Source organism: Cupressus sempervirens, chromosome 3 (assembly GCF_028749045.1).
Source record: "Cupressus sempervirens isolate cs-2001-9-10 chromosome 3, ASM2874904v1, whole genome shotgun sequence".
Classification (NCBI taxonomy): Eukaryota; Viridiplantae; Streptophyta; class Pinopsida; order Cupressales; family Cupressaceae; genus Cupressus; species Cupressus sempervirens.
This window is the reverse complement of record NC_143120.1, coordinates 784,238,905-784,260,755: the sequence shown is the minus strand read 5'-3', so window position 1 is coordinate 784,260,755 and position 21,851 is coordinate 784,238,905.

The following is a 21,851-nucleotide window of genomic DNA, read 5'->3' as shown; positions in this document are numbered from 1 at the left end:
CAAGTAGCATCCTTTATATCTAGATAGAATAAATTACTTCTAGTTTGATCACCTTTTCCAATAACCTTTTCATCAATATCATATATCTTAGCAATCTTGTTTTCAAATTCAACTTTGCATCCCAAATTATTCAATTGTGATGCACTTAACAAGTTATAACTAAGTCCTTCAACATAGTAAGCATTTTCACATGAAATCTTGTCTGTGAATTTGATAGAGCCTTTTCCTTTTATCAAACATGGTGCATCATTACCAAATCTTACACTATTTCTATCATAACAAGTCAAGCTAATGAAGTTACTTTTGTCTCTAGTCATGTGATGTGAACATCCACTGTCAATGATCCATCTATCCTTCTTGTTCACACAAGTCACAAGTGCAGTTGCCTCATCTTCATCAAATTCATCTTTCATTGCAAAATCTACCACTTCATCATCATGTTCATCCGAATCATGTTCACCAACAACGTAGCATGATTTCTTGCCTTTTTTTTGTAATCTCTATTGTCATCTTCTCTTCTATTTTTGTACTTGTTTCCTTCTTTGTAGTTCTTCTTCTGTGTACATCTTGCAACAATACAACCAACTTCATTTCAATTGAAACAAATGATGGGTAACTTACCTTTGAACTTGCTTTTACCTCTATGAAATCTTCTTACCAGTAGTGCTTCCAATTGTTCAATATCTTCCTCATCTGTATCACTATCACTGGATGCATATTTTATCTTTCTTTTCTTCTTCTTCTTCTTCTTCTTCTTCTTCTTCTTTACCTCATCAGAATCCGTCAATAACAACTTAGCTTTGAAAGTAGATTCAAGACTCTCTGGTTTATAATTTTCAAATTTAGATAACTCAAAAGTAGTGAGTCTACCTACCAGACCTTCAAGGGTTAGATCATTTTCTAGAATAAATCTCAACTCTTGGATTGTAGAAAATCTAATAGCATAAACAAGTAGCAATGTTCTTAGGACTTTACTTAACACAATATCATCATCTATATGGCCAGTAGCTCCTCTTATTGTACTTACAAATTCTTTTATCCGAGCAACATATTGAGCAATATTTTCACCTTCTTCCATTCTGATATCATCAAACTTACCTCTAAGGCTCTCAGATTTGGCTCTTTGAACATTTTTGTCTCCTCCATAGATGGTGGTCAGGGCATCTCACATTTTTTTTTTAGTGTCATAGCCTTTGATATCATCAAATTTGACATAGCTTAGGGCAGAGACAATCTCCAACATCGCCTAATTGTGTTCCTTTTTCTTCTTCATATCTTCAGTAGTTAGGGCTCCAACTAGATCAACATATTCCACTATAATGCTAGATTTTTCATGATCTCCAAGTCCTCTAAGGTGTAGCTTCATCAAAATTTTCCATGTAGGAAAGTTATCTCTGTTGAGCTTGGGTACTTCTCTTTTAAACATCTTGATCTTTGTGCTTCTAGTACCTTAAAACTAGTCCTCTTAAGCATATGGCTCTAATACCAATTGTTGGAATTCTTTCAAATAATTGAGAGGGAGGGGGGGGGGGGGGGGGGGGAGCTGAATTAGTTATTCAAGGTCTCGATGTATAAATTAAACTTTTCACAATTTAGTGAACCCATAAACATTCATATTCATGCATGCATCCATATGAATATGTAATTACTTAAGACTTGTAGGTTACTATCAAATTGACTTGCAAAAATGTAAAGTATGAAACATAATAGATTCATCAACACATTTGACACAATGATTTAATGTGGAAACCTAATTTTGAACAAACCATAAGTAACATGCTACTCCTTTTTCACTCTTCTAAAGTGATGCCCTATGAAAGGCCAACCCTATTAAAGGTTACTATATACACTATTAAATATGACCTAGTTAAGGGATTTCAATCACCCTGTTAGAAGTGAGTCTTGTTAGAGGACTTTAGGCCACTCACTTGGAATGCCACCCTATTAAAGGATTTACTAATGACTATTAGGTCAACCTTATTCCAAAGGATTTACCCTAGACTAATACAATTGTTAGAGAGTAACAACAGAGCTTTGATCTGATACAACATACAATTTTTTTTGTAGCTTACAAATCTTTGATCAGTCCTTAATTTGCTTGGCCTTTGCACTTTGTAATTTTGATAGCTTGTTCACCCTTCAAGCATATATCTTCTTAAGCCTTCTTGCTTAGTATGCTAGTGTAGTCTCTTTTTAGGTCACTTGATGAAGCAAAACCTTTTATTCCTTAGTTTCTCGCATACAACTCTCTGCTCTATGACACTTTTCTTCATGACTAGACATTCCTATAAATAGGAAATTAAGATACTTTTCCATTTTCCATCATCCATTTTAGGGTTTGGATAGGTTAGGTAGAATACAATGTATCTACCCCATTTCTTGTATTTATTCTAGAAACTTCTCCTAGAATCCATTTGAATTCACCTAGAAACAGTTTATATTATTTTTTGTGCCACCAACTCAAAATCCTTATCTTCCTATTGGTTTACAAGTTTCAAGAAAATGAATTTATTGGCTTAGATTTGAAAAATCTTTGATCTTTATCATAATGTGGCAGCTTGACATTGTAAACCTTCTAATGCTCAGCACATACTACATTGCTTGACATCAACTATGAAATCACTCAACATCAACTAAAGTTTATTGGTGCTCCACATCAACTAAAATTTACTCGACATCAACTGTCTTGCTCAACATCCACTAGAATTTTCTTTTACTCGGACCCAACTAACTTTCTGCTCAGCTTGTACTAACTTTTTTTGGCACCTACTATCCACTTGGTCAAGCTTGGCAGAAAAACTTTATTTAACTTATTCTTCTAAAGTTTCTAAGTGTAGCCAATATTTGTAACCTTAAGTACATTATCAATTCATCATGTCATCATTGTCTTAACTGATCCTTGTACTTCATTACATAATCATAATTCAACCTTTCCTCTAGGTACTTTTGTTATATCTTATTGATCAAATCCTCCTCATCAATCAACCAAGTGATAGTACTTGAATCTTATAAGTAGTTGTCTCACCAACAAATAGTAGGTTTGACATCAATGACAAAATAATGATTGAAACACATAATCTTCTTCAACAATCTCCTTCTTAACAATCTCTTTTTCAATTAGATTTCAACATTATCTTCTAGAGCTTCTTGGATTCTTGATTCTGGAGCTTCCCATCATATCACACACTCACCTGATTTGGTTATCTCACTTCCTTAGAGTCTTAATATACAAATTGCAGTTGGTGTTTCTTCTTAGCTTTCAGTCATAGGTTCAGAAACTATCTCTTTAGAAGGTGGTTCACTACAGGATGTTCTCTTGGTTCTAGCCATTTATATGAACCTCATGTTTAACTTTTAGATTTGTCATTCAGGATCTAGAAAGACAATTGAGTTCTTACCACATGATTTGGTTATTCGAGACCTCCATTATCTTGACTTGGTTATTACTACACGGTGTGTTGATCTTCAATCTCACTTATATTAGTTTGATGGCTTTGAGAGCACATGCGTTTCTCTCATTGCTCATTCAAACATAGTGAGCAGGATTTGGCATGAGCATTTTGGCCATGTCAAGTACAAATATCTATAACAAATAAGCACATAGGAGCTAGTGATTAGGTTACCTTAGATCTCTTGTATTGATGGTGTGTGTCAAGGTTGTGCACTTGGAAAATATCACATAGATCCTTTTTTGACAGGTAGATCCACATGTGCTAAGACACTATTGGAGTTGATACATAGTGATCTTATTTCATTTTCCACTCCATCTTTCTCAGGTGCTCAATATGTGCTCATCTTCATAGATGACTTCTCTAGACACACACGGGTGTACTCTCTAAAGTAAAAATTTGATGTCTTTGATTCCTTTTGAATCTTTAAGACATTTGTGGAGAAGCAGTTGTTGAAAATAGTTGAAAATAGATCGATACAAGTACGATAAATGTGTTTTAATTATTGTTTAGTCGTTGATGTCAAACTTGCTATTTGCTCCAGTAAGACAACTACTTATATGAAGTATTATCACTTATTTGATTGATGAAGAGGATTTGATCAAATGATGTAACAATAACACCTAGAGGGAAATTTGAGTTATGATATGAAAAGGAGTACAAGAACTAGCTAAGACAGTGATATCATAGTGCATTGATAATCTACTTAAGGCTACAAAGGTTGATTACAGTAAGCAAGTTTAGAAGAATGAGATAAATAAAGTTTGTCTACCAAGCTTGATCGAGTGGATTGTAGGTGCTGAGTAAAGTTAGTGCAAGGTGAGCAGAAAATTAGTTGGAGCTAAGTAAAAGTCTATTTTAGTATATGCCAAGTAAAAAAATTGATTTCAAGTAAATTTTAGTTGATGTCGAGCACCAGTAAACTTTAGTTCATGCCGAGTGATTTTGTAGAAGATTTCAAGCAACATAGTGTATGCTGAGTGTCAAAAGCAAGTTAATACTGAGTGTCAACATTATTAGAAAGATCGTGAATTTGATAGATTTGAGTTGACAAGTTTGTTTTCTTGGATTGTGTGAACCATGTGAAAGATAAGATTGATGAGTTAGAGGCATAGAATTCATGGTAAACCATTTTGAGGAAAATTCAAAAAAAGATTGAAGGAGAAGTTTCTAGAAAGGGATGAAATGAAATAAGGAGTAGATTTATTGAATCCTACCTAATTTTTCTTTACCCTAAATTGGACTATGGAGAATGAAAAAAGAAATATCTTAATTCTCTATTTATAGGGATGGCTGGTCAGAAGCAAAGGTTTTCATGTGCGAGAACCTAAGGAAGACAAGGAGTCTAGGGTATCGCTTCATTCAATGACCTAAGTGAAGAATCTGCATTGGAAAGTTAAGAAAGAAGGCTTAAGGGTATGGATGCTTGAAGTGTAAACAAGCTATCAGAGCTAAAGTGTATGAAAACCAAGTAGAATAAACCAAGCAGAATGGAGGACTAAAATAGAGATCTATAATCTACAATTGGGGTTGCAAGTTGTTATCAATTCAAGACTTACTATTACTCTCTAATAATTGTATCAGTCTAGGATAAATCCTTTGGATTAAGGTTGGCCCAATAGTCATTTGTAAATCCTTTAATTGGGTGACATTCCAAGTGAATGGTCTAAAGTCCTCTAACAAGGCTCACTCCTGATAGGGTGATTGAAATCCTTTAACTGGGTCACATTTAGCAATATGCATTGTAACCTTTAACAGGGTCGGCATTTCACTGGGCATCACTTCAGAAGAGTGAAAAGGAGTAGCATGTTACTGGTGATTTTTCCCAAATCGGGTTTTCACATAAATTATTATGTCAAGTGTATTATTCAATCTGTTATGTTTCATGTTTACATTTATGCAAATTGATTTAACAATAACCTACAAGTTTCAAGTGATTGCATAATCTTATGGATGCATGCATGATGATAAATGTTTTATGGGTTCACTAAGCTATGAAAAGTTTTATTTGTACATCTGGAGCTTGGATAACTAATCCCCCCCATTAGTTATTGTAAAGAATTCCAACAATTTGTATCAGGTTCATTTGCTTAAGAGGACTAGTTTGAAGGTTCTAGAAGCACAAAGATCAAGATGTCAAAAAGAGAGGTACCCAAGCTTAATAGAGATAACTTTCCTACATGGAAAAGTTTGATGAAGCTACACCTTGGAGGACTTGGAGATTATGCACAGTCTACCATTACTATTGAGTATGCTAATCATGCTAGAGCCCTAACTGTTGAGAATCTAACAAAGAAGAAAGAATACAACTAGACAATACTAGAGATTGCCTCTACCTTAAGCTATGTTGAGTTTGATCATATAAAAGGTCTTGATAGTACAAAGAAAATGTGGGATGTTGTACACACCATCTATGGAGGACACAAGAATGTCCTAAGAGCCAAATCTGAAAGTCTTGGATGGAAGTTTGATGATATGAGAATGCAAGAAGGTGAAAACATTTCTCAATATTGCTCAAGGATAAAAGAGGTTATTAATGCAATAAGAGGAGCTACTAGTACAATAGATAATGATACTATACTAAGAAAAGTTTTAAGGAAATTGCTTCCTATATATGTTATTAGAGTTTCTGCAATACAAGAATTGATATGTATAACAGGGAATGTTCTAACTCTTGAAGTTATGGTAGGTAGACTCACTACTTTTGAGCTATCTAACTTTGATAATTACAAAACTAAAAATGTTGAATTTGCTTTCAAGGCTAAGCTATCATTGAAAGAACCTAATGTGAAGAAGATAAAGACAAAATATATGTCCAGTGATAGTGAGATAGATGAAGAGGATGTAGATCAACTTGAAGTATTACTAGCAAGAAGATTTCACAAAGATAACAGCAATAAGTTTTTCCATATTGCCAAAGAGGAAACAAGAGATGAATTTAATGAACATGATGATGAAGTGGTGTATGTTGCAATAAAGGATGAATCTGATGAAGATGAGGCAATTCTGCATGTGTCTTATGTGAACAAGAATGACAGATGGATAATTGATAGTGGGTGTTCACATCATATGACTGGAGATAAAAGTAAGTTCATTACCATGACTTATTATGATGGAAATTGTTTAAGATTTGGTAATGATGCACCATGTTTGATAAAAGGAAAAGGTTCTATCAAACTCATAGAAAAGATTTTATGTGACAATGCTTACTATGTTGAAGGACTTAACTATAATCTATTGAGTGTGTGACAACTGAATAATTCAAGATGTAAGGTTGAGTTTGAAATAAGATTTATAAGATATATGATAATGATGGAAAAATAATTGGAAAGTGTGATCAAACTATAAGTAATTTATTCCACCTTGATATAAAGGATGCTACTTGTTTAGTTGTAAAATTTGATGATGTGTGGCTATGGCACAAGAAGTTATATCATGTTAATTTTGATAACTTGGTTAGTATCAGTAACATGAGAAACATTAGAGGTTTTCCTAAGTTGAAGAAGCTTGACAATATAATGTGCAAACAATGTCAATTAGGGAAAATGAAGAAGTCAAGTTTTGAGAGTAACATTCATACCTCTAAAGAAATACTAGAGATTGTTTATATTGACATGTGTGGACCAATTGAAGTGCAAAGCTACAAAGGAGATAAGTACATTATGTTACTTGTTGATGATTATTCTAGAATGATGATAATTATGTTTCTGAAACAGAAATATCATGCTTTCTAAATGTTTAAGTGGTACTTAGCAAGAGTTGATAAGGAAACATGTAAAAGTATGAAATGTTTGAGATTTGATAGAGGAAGAGAATTTACATCAAATGAGTTTGAGATTTTTTAATGACAAAGGAATAAAAAGATATACATGTACTCCTAGAACCCCTCCACAAAATGGAATTGTTGAAAAGAGGAACATGTCTGTAATGGACTGTGCTAGGACACATGATGGAGAAAAATGTTGCTTTGAAATATTGGAGAGAAGCTATAAGTGCAATTGCCTATACCTTTAACCATGTACAAGTCAAAAAAGGTACTCATTCAACACCTTTTGAACCATGGTATGGATACTCACTCAATGTAATATAATTTAAAGTATTTGGAAGAAAATGCTATATTCTCAAAGATTTTAGGAATGGTAAACTAGATGCAAAAAGTGAAGAAGGTATATTTCTAGGTTATTCCACAAGAAGTAAAGCTTATAAGTGTTTAAATACTAACACTACAAAGTTGTGAAAAGTACAAATGTGAAATTTGATGAATATACATAAGTATATGAGGCTAAACCTATGAAGGAACCAAAAGAATACAAATAATTTTTATAATTTTATGAAGGTATGCTTACTAAAGAAGATGTTGCAAATCAAGTTACAAAACGACATCAAGTTTCAGTGACTATCGAGTCACATACTATGAATGCCTAGTTGCATTCAGGAATTGAGCTATATTCATTTGCTGAATTATAGAATGAAGTTGAGGCACATTCTAATTTTGAGATTACTGTACATGAAAGAGATGTTGAAATACCTAAAAAAGATGTACATAGTGATTTAGAGGTTGAAAGACCAAATGAAGAAACCAGAGCTAAACCAAGGTTGTCTAAATATATCAAAAAACATCATCCTATTGCACAAATCATTGGAGATAAAGATGCTAGACCAATGAAAAGGAACATGCTAAGAAATGACACATTTTTGTTGAGCATGAAAGAACCCAAAATAGTGAAAGATGCCTTAGAAGATGTGAACCAGAGTAAAGCTATGGAAGAAGAGATTCAACAAATTGACAAAAACAAGACACAGACTCTAGTTCTTAGACCATAAGACAAAAATGTGATTGGTACCAAGTGGGTGTGCAAAAACAAGCTAGATGAGAAGGGTGATTTCACACGAAATAAGACAAGATTAGTCTGTAAAGGATATGCACAAGAAGAAGGAATTGACTATGGAGAAATATTTTCCCTTGTTGCTAGATTGAAAAAAGTAAGAACTCTGCTTGCTTATTCTACATACAGAGGTTTCAAAGTTTATCAAATGGATGTTAAATTTGCATTTCTAAATGGGATATTAGAAGAAGAAGTTTATATAGAACAGTTAGAAGGGTTTGTTGATGTTAACAATAAAACATGGTATGTAGATTACATTAAGATTTATCTGGTTTGAAGCAAACACCAAGAGCATGGTATTAGAGACTTCTTAATTATCTTTCAAAGATTGGATTTGAAAGGACTAATGATAACAATAATTTGTACTTGAAGACAGAAAAAGGTAAATGTATTTTGTTATCTAAAATTTTGGTTGATGATATCATATTTGGAGGTCAAGATACTCTATGTAAGGCTTTTACAAATGAAATGAAGCAAAAATTTGAGATGTCTATGTTTGGAGAGATCAAGTTCTTTGTGGGTTTGCAAGTACACTAGATTAAATATGGTAGATACATCACTTAGTCAAAGTATTTTAAGGAGATACTGAAAACTTTTAGATTGGAAAATTCCAAACCAGTAAGTAGACCTATGGTAACATGACATAAATTATCAAAGAATGATGATTCAACTGAGGTGAATCAAACATTGTACAGGTCTATGACTGGAAAATTACAATATGTAGTACACAAAGGACCTGATATTGCATTATCTGTAGGGATAATTGCAAGATTCATTGCTAATCCTAAGGAGAATCGTTTGAGGGCTATAAAGAGAATAATGAGATATATGAAAGGAATAGAGGAATATGGTCTATACTACAAGAAAAATGAGAAAATTGAATTAAGAGCCTATACTAATATTGATTGGACTATAAATATTGATGACAGAAAGAGCAGCAATGGAGGAGCATTTTTCTTAGGCAAGAGGGTGGTTGCATGGACTAACAAGAAAGAAAACTACACTTCTCAATATACTACTAAAGCTGAATATGTTGCTGCTACAATAAATTGTACAAACAATGTATGGATCAAATAGCTACTGAAAGGTATGAAGGAAGAAATCACTCAACTAGTGATACTTTATTGTGATAATATAAGTGCTATAAATATATCAAATAATCCTAAGATGCACAAAAAGACTAAGCACATTGAAATCAAGTATCATTATTCGAGAGGATTAGTTCAAGATAAAGAGGTGAAGATGGAATATGTTAACACAAAAGAGAAAATTGCTGATTTCTTCACAAAAGAATTACCTAAGGATTCTGATGAGAATCTAAGAGGTAAACTAGGGGTGATACACCTATCAAAGGCTATCTAAGAAACAAGAGGAGCACCCTACATTAACATATGTTACACATTAATGAAGTGGATCTTACTTTAGGGGTTGCTTAAAGTAATCAAAGAGCTGAAACTAAAAAAAAATCACAAGCAAGGTGACAAAGGGAGAAACTAAAGAAGTTCATATCTACATGTTAAGATGAGAAGTCTTTGACATTGTTGTCGAAAAGGAAGAAATATATAGGATAAGGGAGATATACAAGATAAGGAAGATAATAACTGATCAGAAGATATATTTTAGATAGGCATTGTTAAAGGAACTGAACAAATATGGAGAAATATTAACACACAGTATGAGGGAGAAATTTTGACTACTAAGAGAGAAAGTTTATTTGTTGATTACATCTACATAGTAAGAGGAAGATAACGTAGAGGGAGATATAAGAAGTAATTTAGAGGGAGTCATAAGGATGAGTTGATTGTTTGTTGATTGAAACAGAACATAATTTTTGTAATGTATTCATAAAATGAAACTTGATAGAGGGAGAGATTTCAATACAATGAATTATTTTCTTTTTGGTATCTTGTTGGTCTTACTATTTAAACCAATTCAGTTTGGTCGATCATTTTGGTTTTCCATTAATGGAAAAGAGGGAGATTGTTGAAAATAGATTGATACAAGTATGATAGATGTGTTTCAATCATTGTTTTGTCACTGATGTCAACTCTGCTATTTGCTAGTAAGAAAACTACTTATACGATTTAAGTACTATCACTTATTTGATTGATGAAGAGGATTTGATCAAATGATGTAACAATAGCACCTAGAGGAAAGGTTGAGTTATGATATGAAAAGAAGTACAAGAACTAGCTAAGACAATGATATCATAGTGCATTGATATTCTACTTAAGGTTGCAAAGGTTGGTTACACTAAGCAAGTTTAGAAGAACAAGTTAAACAAAATTTATCTTGCAAGCTTAGCCGAGTGGATAGTAGGTGCCAAGAAAAGTTAGTGCAAGCTAAGTAGAAAATCAGTTGATGCTGAGTAAAGTTTAGTTGATGCTAAGAACCAGCAAACTTTAGTTTGTGCCAAGTGATTTCATAGAGGATGTCGAGCAACACAGTGTGTGCCAAGCATTAGAAGCAAGTTAATGTTGAGTGTTAGCATTATTAGAAAGATCATGAATTTTATAGATCTAAGTTAACAAGTTTGTTTTATTGGATTGGGTGAACCATGTGGAATGTAACATCCCACCAAGGGATCCAAAATAATCAACCTAAAATTTTACTAAGTTTGCAAAAAAAAAAAATTAAAAGAAAGAATAACATACATATCAAACATAAAGTAGTAGAAGTAATAACATACAATCATACACAAGAAAACATAATAGATTACATTCCTTAAGGATCCCAAGACATTGAGTCACATTAAATTTTAATTAATACTAAGTCTAAAAATTACCACATCGACATGAAAAAATAATTAAAAGTCCAAAGTCCATTTAAATAATATACATTTGTTCTGAATGCCACTTGGAAATAAAATTCAGAATGCTCAATCATCCATTGTACATGTCATAGGGTATGAAAGGCTAAAAGAATATACATCTATGAAAATAGATTACATTATCCCTTTCGGATCCATGAAACAAAATACAATTCAATAAGTGAAACCATCCATCATAAAGATATCACTATCCATCATAGTACACAAAGATAAAATGAAAAGAAATGCAGACAAGGAAACTCCAACCACGGTGTCAATGGACAAATCTCAATGGTAAGAGTAGAAAGCACTACTACCCAACTACATGGAACCTAAATGGCCCACTCCCACTGTGCTGAGTAGATAGTCTCAAGTTCCAAATAGGATATCAATCCAAATATTAAAATACTCTCTAAATCTAGGAAACATAAGAAATCTAACTCAAAGGTTCCAAGATAAATCAACATCTAGACCCAGAGGAAAACACAAACACATAGGAAATCTATACTACTAATGGGCAAGTGTCATCACACGAATCAACTCTAGGGTTACCTAGCTAGTCTTTTAATCCTCTGGTCCCCTAGTGACTCTATGTGGCACTAGTATCCTCTCATACTAACAAGACATACTAATGAGTCAAATCTAAGGTTACCTGGCTAGTCTTTTAATCCTCTGGCCCCTTAGTGACTTTTTGTGGTACCAATATCTTGTTAATTCATTTTAAACCCATTTAATGAGTTTTTATCATTTATTAAACAACTTACAATGGGTTACCCTGACAACCACTTTAGGCCCCGGTCTCCATTGCAAACCACTTCCCAACTTAACATATAGATTACCTACCCAAGGCTCATAAAAGTACAAATCAAAGAAACATAGTATATCACCTCAGTCCTATACCAGTGACTTGAAAGCATTAAAAGATAATTCAATAACACATCAGTTCTCTATGAGCAACTAGAAAGCATCCCAAAAATACTGATCAAAGACTCAAAATGGTTAAGTCAAATATATCATACATTCACCTCAGCTTCATACAAGAACACTGGAAAGCAATAATGAACAATAAACACAAACTCGTCATAGAGTATACTAGACACATTACCATGGTTGATTTTAAAAGATCAAAGATCAAATCATTATAACATCACAAATACAGAATCTTCCAAGCCTCTGGTAACATCCTATGACTAGTCAACACTCTAGTCAACCCAAACTCAAAACGTAGACAACATACACAAAACATAGTAGTTTCATAGTTTGGTTTGATTTGAAAACACATCGTTGAGTTAAAAGTAAGGTTTCAATTTTCATTCAATGTATGTTTTTCGAATGCCTATGATTTACCATATAACCCTTACAATTTACCCCATTCTTACATTTGAATAAAAAGTCCAATTACCCTATTTGATTTGAGTCAATTTTCTAAAATACTCTAAGGGTAATTTATTTATTTAAATGATTAAACAATACTTGTTGATTTTCAAATAAAATAGTCTATAATTTTATTAAAATCAGTATTATAATAATTAAATAAATCTAAAACTCAATTCAACAACTTCCATTATTAATTAATCCTAATTAAATTACGTTTAATTTAATTAATTAATAATCATATAAAATATTCATCTTAATTCACAATTTATGATTCTAATTCACTTTCATAATAACTTAATTAAAATTAATAATTAGATATTATTAGATCACTTAATCATTATTAACAGTAATAATTAGTTATTTAAAAAATGATTTATATTAAATGATCACTAAACAATTATTAATTTATTAATAAAATAATAATTAATAATAATATAATACTATTATTAACATTTAATATACTAAATTTATTAATATTTAATATATCAAATAAAATTTAACAAAGTTAATATTAATTAGGTATTGATAAATAATAATAATAATAATAATAATAATAAATTAATTTTAAAAAATAAATATATGTTACCATGGGCTACGGAAAGGTAGCAATAACCTGCAATAAGGCAGCCACGGACTACCCTTGGTAGTCGTGGTCTGCTTAAGCAGATGCGGTTTGCCTTAGGCAGCCGTGGACTACTTAACAAACACAATTTGCCAAGCTGCAAGCCACCTCCCATATGGGGAATAAACAAAAGGGCGGGGGGGGGGGGGGGTTAGTGGCCCTCGCCCACCCCATTATTTATTTCATTCATATATATATATATATATATAATTTGTTCAAAACAAAATCCTCCTCTTTAAAAATTTTAATATACATATATATATTTTTATAAGCGTTCACAATTTTAGTTTGATAGGAAAAATACGATTAACCATTAGAATTTCTAATTAAAAATTTTCTTTTCTTTCAAAACCACTCCCAATTTAATTTCCAAATTTTAATTCCATGGAAGAATGATTGTACTGATGTTTTAATCTTCTCATATATAGACGAAAACAACATGCATACCAAAAATTTCAAATTGCAAGATTGAAAGATTCATCGCAGTAAAACCCTGACAATCAATTCATAGTCATGAAGAAGACAAGAAAAGAAATAGCATAATTAACTATGCAATTAAAGCACAAGAATCTACCTGGACTCTAATGCTAAATCGCTACACCCAAAAAGATTTGTGAAAAAAATTCTCCTCCCAAAACCTTCTCTCTCTTCCCAAAATTCTTCCTCCAGAATTTGTTGTCCCTCAAAAATGAACCCTCAATTGGCGATGAGGAGTTCTCTCCTAAAATCAGGACATTAATTGTGCGATCACCTGAGAGGACTCCTTGCTCACCAGACTTTAACTCTTTATTATCTTTAATTTATCTTTCTCATGTACCTTTAATGAATTATAAAATAACATTATTTAATTTCACATGACTTCTTTTTTTTTAATTAATTTATTAAATTTTAAACTCATGCACACTTTATACAATCTAAAAACTTTTAATAAATTACCATCTTTTCCACTTTTTAATTTATTTTTGAAACGTTAATTGATAAAATATTTATTAACTTAAATAATAATAGTATTTAGCATTTATTTAAAAATGAACTCTAAATATATTATTATTTAATTAAATAAATATTATCATGCTTTAAAATTAAACTTGTAACTTTTATCTTTAAATTTTAATCCTTTTTATTTAATTAATTTCCTAATTAATTAAATATAATTAAAGATTAACAATACAAGTGGAAAAAATTTCCACCAAATTAAATCATTAATTTAATATTTTAATTTGACTTAATTAATGGGTAAAAGCACAAACCTGTGTCACCTTTTTATAAAGAAAAGTGATATCAGAATGTGACAGTTCAACATTAATGACAAAAAAAATGGTATCTGCATTTAAAAAATGAAGATGATGTAAACTGATGAAATGTGTAGAATTGTATGAATTTTATGCCTATAATTTTTATTATTTTTTTGACTAAGAATTTATTCATTTTATTTTATTTTGAAGTCCCTTTTTTAACTGTAAAAAATATAGGATGTAGTTCCCATCAAACAAGTATGTGCAAATCATCTTTTTTTGTTATGATTTGAAAATATTTTATAGATGACATGTATAGCTAGTGCACAAAAAAAGAAATAATTATTTTTGATGTATATTTTCTTTGTTATAAGTACTCAAGTTCGACCTTGTCAGAATCCAACAGTTTTTTCCTCCTGTCAAAACTTCCCTATCAAATCTATACCTTCTTGAAAAAAAATTACATATTCATGAAGAGGATTCTCTCCTCTAGTGATAATTTTTTTTTTTTTTTTTTTTTTGATATGATTTACTATTTTTTTTCATTTTTTGAGAGAGCGTCTTCTGAAATGTTGAAATATCGACTTATAATATTTTTTGATTTTAGCCTATTATAACTAATCAAAACACTCAAAAATTTATATAATGATGATATTGAATCTAAAATCTATAAAAGGGTATTTTTAGTTTTTTTTTAAAATTGAGTTTTGATAGAGAAATGAGATTTGACCAAAACAGGTTTTTGTATCACAAACGGTGACATAGATCTATGCTTTTACCCTAATAGAAAAATCACCAAAGGCTTATAAAAAAAAATACAAAAACCCATCATAGAAAAATACATACAAGATCAAACTAAAGGGTTATAATCGAGAATTAACATCATTCAACACATTTAGAAGGTAAATAACTCAGATACTTGTCCTAATTTTCTAAGAGAAATGGCTTAAAGGTTTAGGATTTGAACTTTAGAATTTATCTCCCCTCTCTTACCATTGAGATAATGCGATAGGGTATGCTCATCTTGGCAATTCAGGAAAGTCGATACCTAGTACCTGTAATTTGCATAAAACCCATGCATATACAAACATATAAATACTAAGCTAAACATGCAATGGAAAGAAGTGGTGCATCATGTAGATCCCGACTAGTAGGTGACTACGACTCCCTTAACCACATCATAAATGCCACACATAAAGAAAACATACACGCACACCATACACATGCAGTATGGGGTAAGTATCCATAAGAAAACACATGATAATCCATCTAACTAATCATCATTAATAACTGAAATCAATGAATAATCATCATGCATACATGAAGTATAGAGTACCAAGTAATATCATCATATAATCAACTTAATGTGAAACAATATCTGATAATCTCAAAACAATACTACTAATCATGAAGCATAAAATTGGCATAAGAGATTTCCTTTATTACATCTATTATGTTACATCATCCATAAATAATGAGGTTTTGAGTTTTTTAATATATTTTTAATATTTACTCCCTTCTCTTTCTTTTCTTCTTCATATTGTGTGCTCCTTCTCATTTCTCTCTTTTTTATTCCTCTTGGGCTTGGCTAGTCTGCATACATCTTACATCCTTCTCTCATCCTGATGATGGATCATAGAGTGTGATCCAAAATGTTGATGATAAAAAAACATACGCAATCAAATCCAGAAACACACTCTCGTTAGTAATGGATTGTGGAAATCTAATATTATTAATTGGCATAAAAAAGTTTGACAATAATAACAGAATTCAAACTAAGGGCAAACACTACATGGAAGATAAGATTGATGAGCTGGTGGCACATAATTTATGGTAAAACATTTTGAGGCAAATTCAAAAAATGATTGGAGGAGAAGTTTCTAGAAAGGGATGAAATGAATAAGGGGTAGATTTATTGAATCCTACCTAATATGTCCTAACCCTAAATTGGATGATGGAGAATGAACAAAAAAAAATCTTAATTCTCTATTTATAGAGATGGTTGATCAGAAGAAAAGGTTGTCATGTGTGAAAATATGAGGAAGACAACAAGTCTAGCATATTGCTTCATTCAGTGACCTAAGTGAAGTGTCTACATTGGCAAGTTAAGCAAGAAGGATTAAAGGTATGGGTGCTTGAAGGGTGAACAAGCTATCAAAGTTGAAGTGTATGAAAGCCAAGCATAATGGAGCACTAAAATAGAGATATGTAATTTGCAAATGAAGTTGTAAGTTGTTATCAGATCAAGCCTTAATGTTACTTTCTAACAACTGTATTAGTCTAGGGTAAATCTTTTGGATTAAGGTTGACCTAATAGTCATTTGTAAATCCTTTAAGTGGGTGACATTCCAAGTGAATGGTCTAAAGTCCTCCAACAAGGCTCACTCCTAACAAGGTGATTAAAATCCTTTAATCAAATCATATTTAACACTGTGCATTGTAACATTTAATAGGGTTGGCCTTTCACAAGGCATCACTTCAGAAGAGTGAAAAAGAGTAGCATATTAGTGGTGGTTTTTCCCGAACTGGGTTTCCATGTAAATCATTATGTCAAGTGTGTTACTGAATCTATTATGTTTCATGTTTACATTTTTGCAAATTGATTTAATAGTAACCTACAAGTTTTAAGTGATTGCATAGTCTTATGGATGCATGCTTGATGATAAATGTTTTATGGGTTCACTAAGCTGTGAAATTTTTTATTTTTACATCTGGACCTTGGATAATTGATTCACCCCCTAGTTATTCTAAAGAATTCCACTAGTAGTCTTTTTTTTTTCCAAGCATATAAACACTGACAATGGTGGGGGGGGGGAGGGGAATATGTGAACCAATCTTTCAGAGATTTTTAAACTATGCATGGTTTACAACATTAGTTCTTTGTTCCCTATACACCTTAATAGAATGGGGTTGCAAAGATAAAGAATAAAAACATTACAAGAGATGGTCAATTGTATGATACAGTCTCATGCTATGGGTTCTTCATTTTTGGGTTGTGGATATCAATTATGCCAACTATATTTAGAATCGAATGCCTCACAAGGAATTATGATAATTGACTCCTAAGGAGGCTTGGACTCATGTGAAGGCTGATGTTTCTAATTTTAGCTAGCATTTTTGGTAGTGAGGCTTGGGCATTTATTCTAGTTGCTCAACAAAAATCCATGGAGAAGAAGAGTCGGCCACTCATTTTTGTTGGCTACTATGAGGATGTGAAGGCATGCAGGTTGTTTGATCCTAATTCCAGATATGTCTTGTTTCAGTGAGATTTTTAGTTTGATGAGTGTTATCCTCCAATGGATTCTCCATCTTTAGCTTCTTACTCACTACCCAGTACTTCCTCCACTCCTCTATAGTTTTATGCATCCTCTGAGGAAGATATTGATATTTATCCCCCTTCACCACCTCCACTAGATGTTTTTTAAGTGCCTAAGTGGGATCATGATACTTTTGATGGAGTTGGACCTTTGGCAGGTGATCCTATAGATGCTTGTCACACTCATGCTCAAACTACAAGTAGTGGCCTTTTGAGTCATACTATTTTAGATGATCCTCAGAGTTTTTCATAGGTGACAAGAAACTTAGAATGGGATAGGGCTATAGATGAGGAGTACTCTTCTTTGATGAAGAACCACACATGAGATGTTTGTCCTCTTCTGAAAGGAAGAAAGTTGGTTTGGCGTCGTTGGGTGTATTGTACCAAGTATGCTGCAAATGGTTTTATTGAAAGGTACAAGGCATGTCTTGTTGCAAAGTTTTTTTCATAGGTTGAGGGTATTGATCACTCTAAGACCTTTGCCCCTATTACCAAGATTAATTCTATTCACCTTGTACTCTCTCTAGTAGCTTCATAGGGATGGATAGTTTTTTAGATGGACATGAAGAGTGTTTTTCTGCATGGAGATCTTCATGAGGAGATATATATGAAGCAAACTCATGGTTTTTTGTAGGACTCTTCATTGGTATGCCAACTTCAAAGGTCTTTATATGGTCTGAAATAGGCCCCTAGGGCTTGGTATGAGAATATGGATTCCCTCTTGCTTGCCTCAAAGTTCACTCAGTGTCATTCCAATCCTATAGTTTACACTAAGTGTCATGGGGCTGACTTATTGATACTTGTGCTTTATGTTGACAACCTCATCATCATAGGAAGCTCAATATCCATGATACAAGGTGTTCAACAAGCAATGAGAGAGCAGCCTGAGATGATAGATCTTGAACTTCTGCACTATTTTTTGGGCCTATAGGTTGTTTGGTCTTCAGAGGGGATAGCCATACTCCATCAGAAGTATGCTCTTAAAATGCTTTAGAAATTTGACATGCTTGATTGGAAGCTTTTCCCCACACCTTTTTAGTTAGGTGTTGTTTTGTCTACCACTTGCTCTACTCCTACAATGGATTCCACTCTATAGAGATAGCTTGTGGGTAGTTTGTTGTACCTGGCACATACATGTCCTAATATTTCCTTTGCGGTTGGACTTGTCTCTTGACTCTCTCATGATCCTCATGAGAGTTATTGGAAAGAATCAAAATGTATATCTAGGTATATTATAGGTACAATATGTTATGACATTCACTATACATTAGGGGATCCTCACATTGTTGGTTTCATAGATTCAGATTGCGTTGGTAATATTGATGATCGTAAGTCTACTTCTGGTTTTGTATTTTGTCTTGTTTCTAGTCCTATCACATGGTCTTGCAAGAAGTAGCATGCTCACTCATTATCATATACAAAGGTAGAATACAGGGTAGTTGTATTGGCTAGTCATTAGGTTTTGTGGCTTTGACAGTTGATGAAAAAGTTTGAATTTTCTCCAAATAGTCTTACCTTTCTTTGGCATGACAATTGAAGTGCTATACATATTTTATGCAACCTAGTTGAGCATTAGAAAACCAAGCACATTGAGCTTCACATGCACTTCATTAGGCATCTCATTCAGGATGATGCCTTGAGCTTGGAGTACATTCCTATTGTTAAGTAGGTTGTAGACATCTTCACTAAAATTTTTGCATCCCCATGGTATCTTCATCTACGTTCTTTGCTTGGTGTGAAGGAGGTTGTCCTTGGGGGGTCTCTGTGATGAGTCATTCCTTCTTTTTCATGATATCTATTTTTTGAGTAGAGTTTTTCCCACTGGGTTTTCTCTATTTCTTCATAACATAGAGATTTAGTTGTGATTAGGTACCTCATCAAGCCTTGTTGTTGGGACCCCAAGTTTTCTTTCAACATTGTATTGTAGTTTCCTTGCTCTTTTTGCATTGTTTGTACCTGCATTTTTGCTCACTTTAAAGAGGGGGGGGGGGGTGTTAGAGTAAAGCATTAATTTAATTTTCTTTATTAAATTAACTTTATTCTCTTCTTAAGATTTTACTTTATGCACCTTTTGCATCTCTATTTAATAATTAGTTAGTATTTATCAAATACCTTTTACCTTTTAGGTTACCCTTTTAAGATTTTGATCTCCTTTTATAAGGATTGATCTTTCATAATTATCTTACATCTTTTCCTTTTCTAAGAATACATTTGTACAATTTTTAGAGCAAAACCCTTGCCTCATCTCATCTTTTTCTTATGTGGTAGGTTTTTTACATGTAGGTGTTTGAGGGCTTTATGGATTTGCATTGATCAAATCCTTCAATTTTCTACTTTTCATAAACTTTATATCAAAATTTTGAGAGAAAATAATCTCTAGGAATTTGAATTTAGTTTCTAAACTACTAGGTTTTATCTGGAAAAAAAAACTTGATTGGTCAAAATTTTGAATTTTATTGCAATAGTACAAAAATTTTAGGAAAAAAAAAAGTAGACATATATCTGACCACATTAATCAAAATCAAATGATAATAATTTTTAATAATATTCTAGATATAAGAAGTAGACTCATGCCCAAATGTGACACCTATTTCTTGGGAATTTTTATTGTAAATAAATAAATAATTGTTAATTTTCTACTTTAGTATTTTTTAGTTAAAAAACTCTCATGTCTGACCACCTCAACTAATTCAAAACTCTGCAAAATTTAATGTTTCTTTCATTTCCTTATAGTAGAAGAAATGTAGAATGTGATGTATCTTTTGGGTTTCAAAAATATTGTACCATTTGAAAGTTATAGTTATTTTTCTAGTAGTGTGTGTTGCCTAAGTGTTAGTCTATATTTTTTCTCTAGGGTTTTGAGTAAAGTCAAGTGTTGATGCCTTGATTTTGAGTTTAGATTACCTATAGGATGATCTTTCTTCTCATCATTCCTTTGAGTCAATCTAATGCAAGAATCATATGAGTAATGCATCAATCCAAAGCTAGGTGACTACGGTCTGGAGGGTTTATTATGGGTTATCCTGATGAGAAGAAAGTTTTGATATCATGCTAATTCATATTTTCTTTTTCCTAATCATGTGGAAGATGAAGATTCATGTTGTGAAATAGTTCTTCATGAAAGTATTTCTAAAATATCTGAGAGTTTCTAACTTCATGGTCAAAGGTTTATATCTAAAAGAAGGTTATGTTTAAAGAGATCATAGGCATATACAGAGAAAATGCATTTGAGAACATCAAAGGCCGAGGCTAAAAGATTGAAATTTAGATCATGAGAATAAGTTAGAAGAAAGATCAATTGAATTCAATACAGTGTGAGCAATCAAAAATGTAGAAATGGTGAAGAACATAGTCAAAGGTGGTTAAGACCTGAGTTAAAATTGAATTGACGAATCAAGACAATCTAAACATCCATGTCCCCAAGTTGAATAGTCAAGTCACCTTAGAAATAAGACCTTTTTCATGATCATCAAATTTTACAAAGATCTACAAATATCACTTTGTCTCTTTCCAAAGTTGTATAAAGAATAATTCAAGTGACATAATGAAAATACAACATGTGGAGCAGATGGGCCCATGTCAAATAGAAAAAGGGGTAGTTGAGGCATTTTTGAATCTTAATCATTTGATCCTAAAAATGTATGGTTATCATATGATCATTGATGATTAACACAAACTCCAAGTTAAGGTTGCAACTGAGCGAAAAGAAACAATCGCACTATTGGTGTCAAGTTAAGGTAACTCATGGTCAATGTTGCGATAGAGAGAAAACATGGAAATCACATAATCACAAGTTTAGAAAGGTAATTAAGTTTATTGTTGTGAAATCATGATTATGGCTAATTAACAGTTATCTCCAAGTCGTCATGGTTAATAAACTAAAGGCATGCTAAGTTGTGACCCAATGGATAGGTTAGTGTCTGATTCTTCAAGTACTAGCAGAGAAACAATCATATAATAGAAAAGAAAATGAGAATAAAATATAGAACTATCCAATCTACATCATGATATGATTATGTGGTATCTCTTCTACTAGCGATTTTGAATCCATGGTATTCTTGAAAACACTCCATGACCTTTCATCTTTATGCAAATTCATAAATCCTATAGAAACCTTCAATTCTTCATCTATTGCTATTTCATGCCAACCAACATAT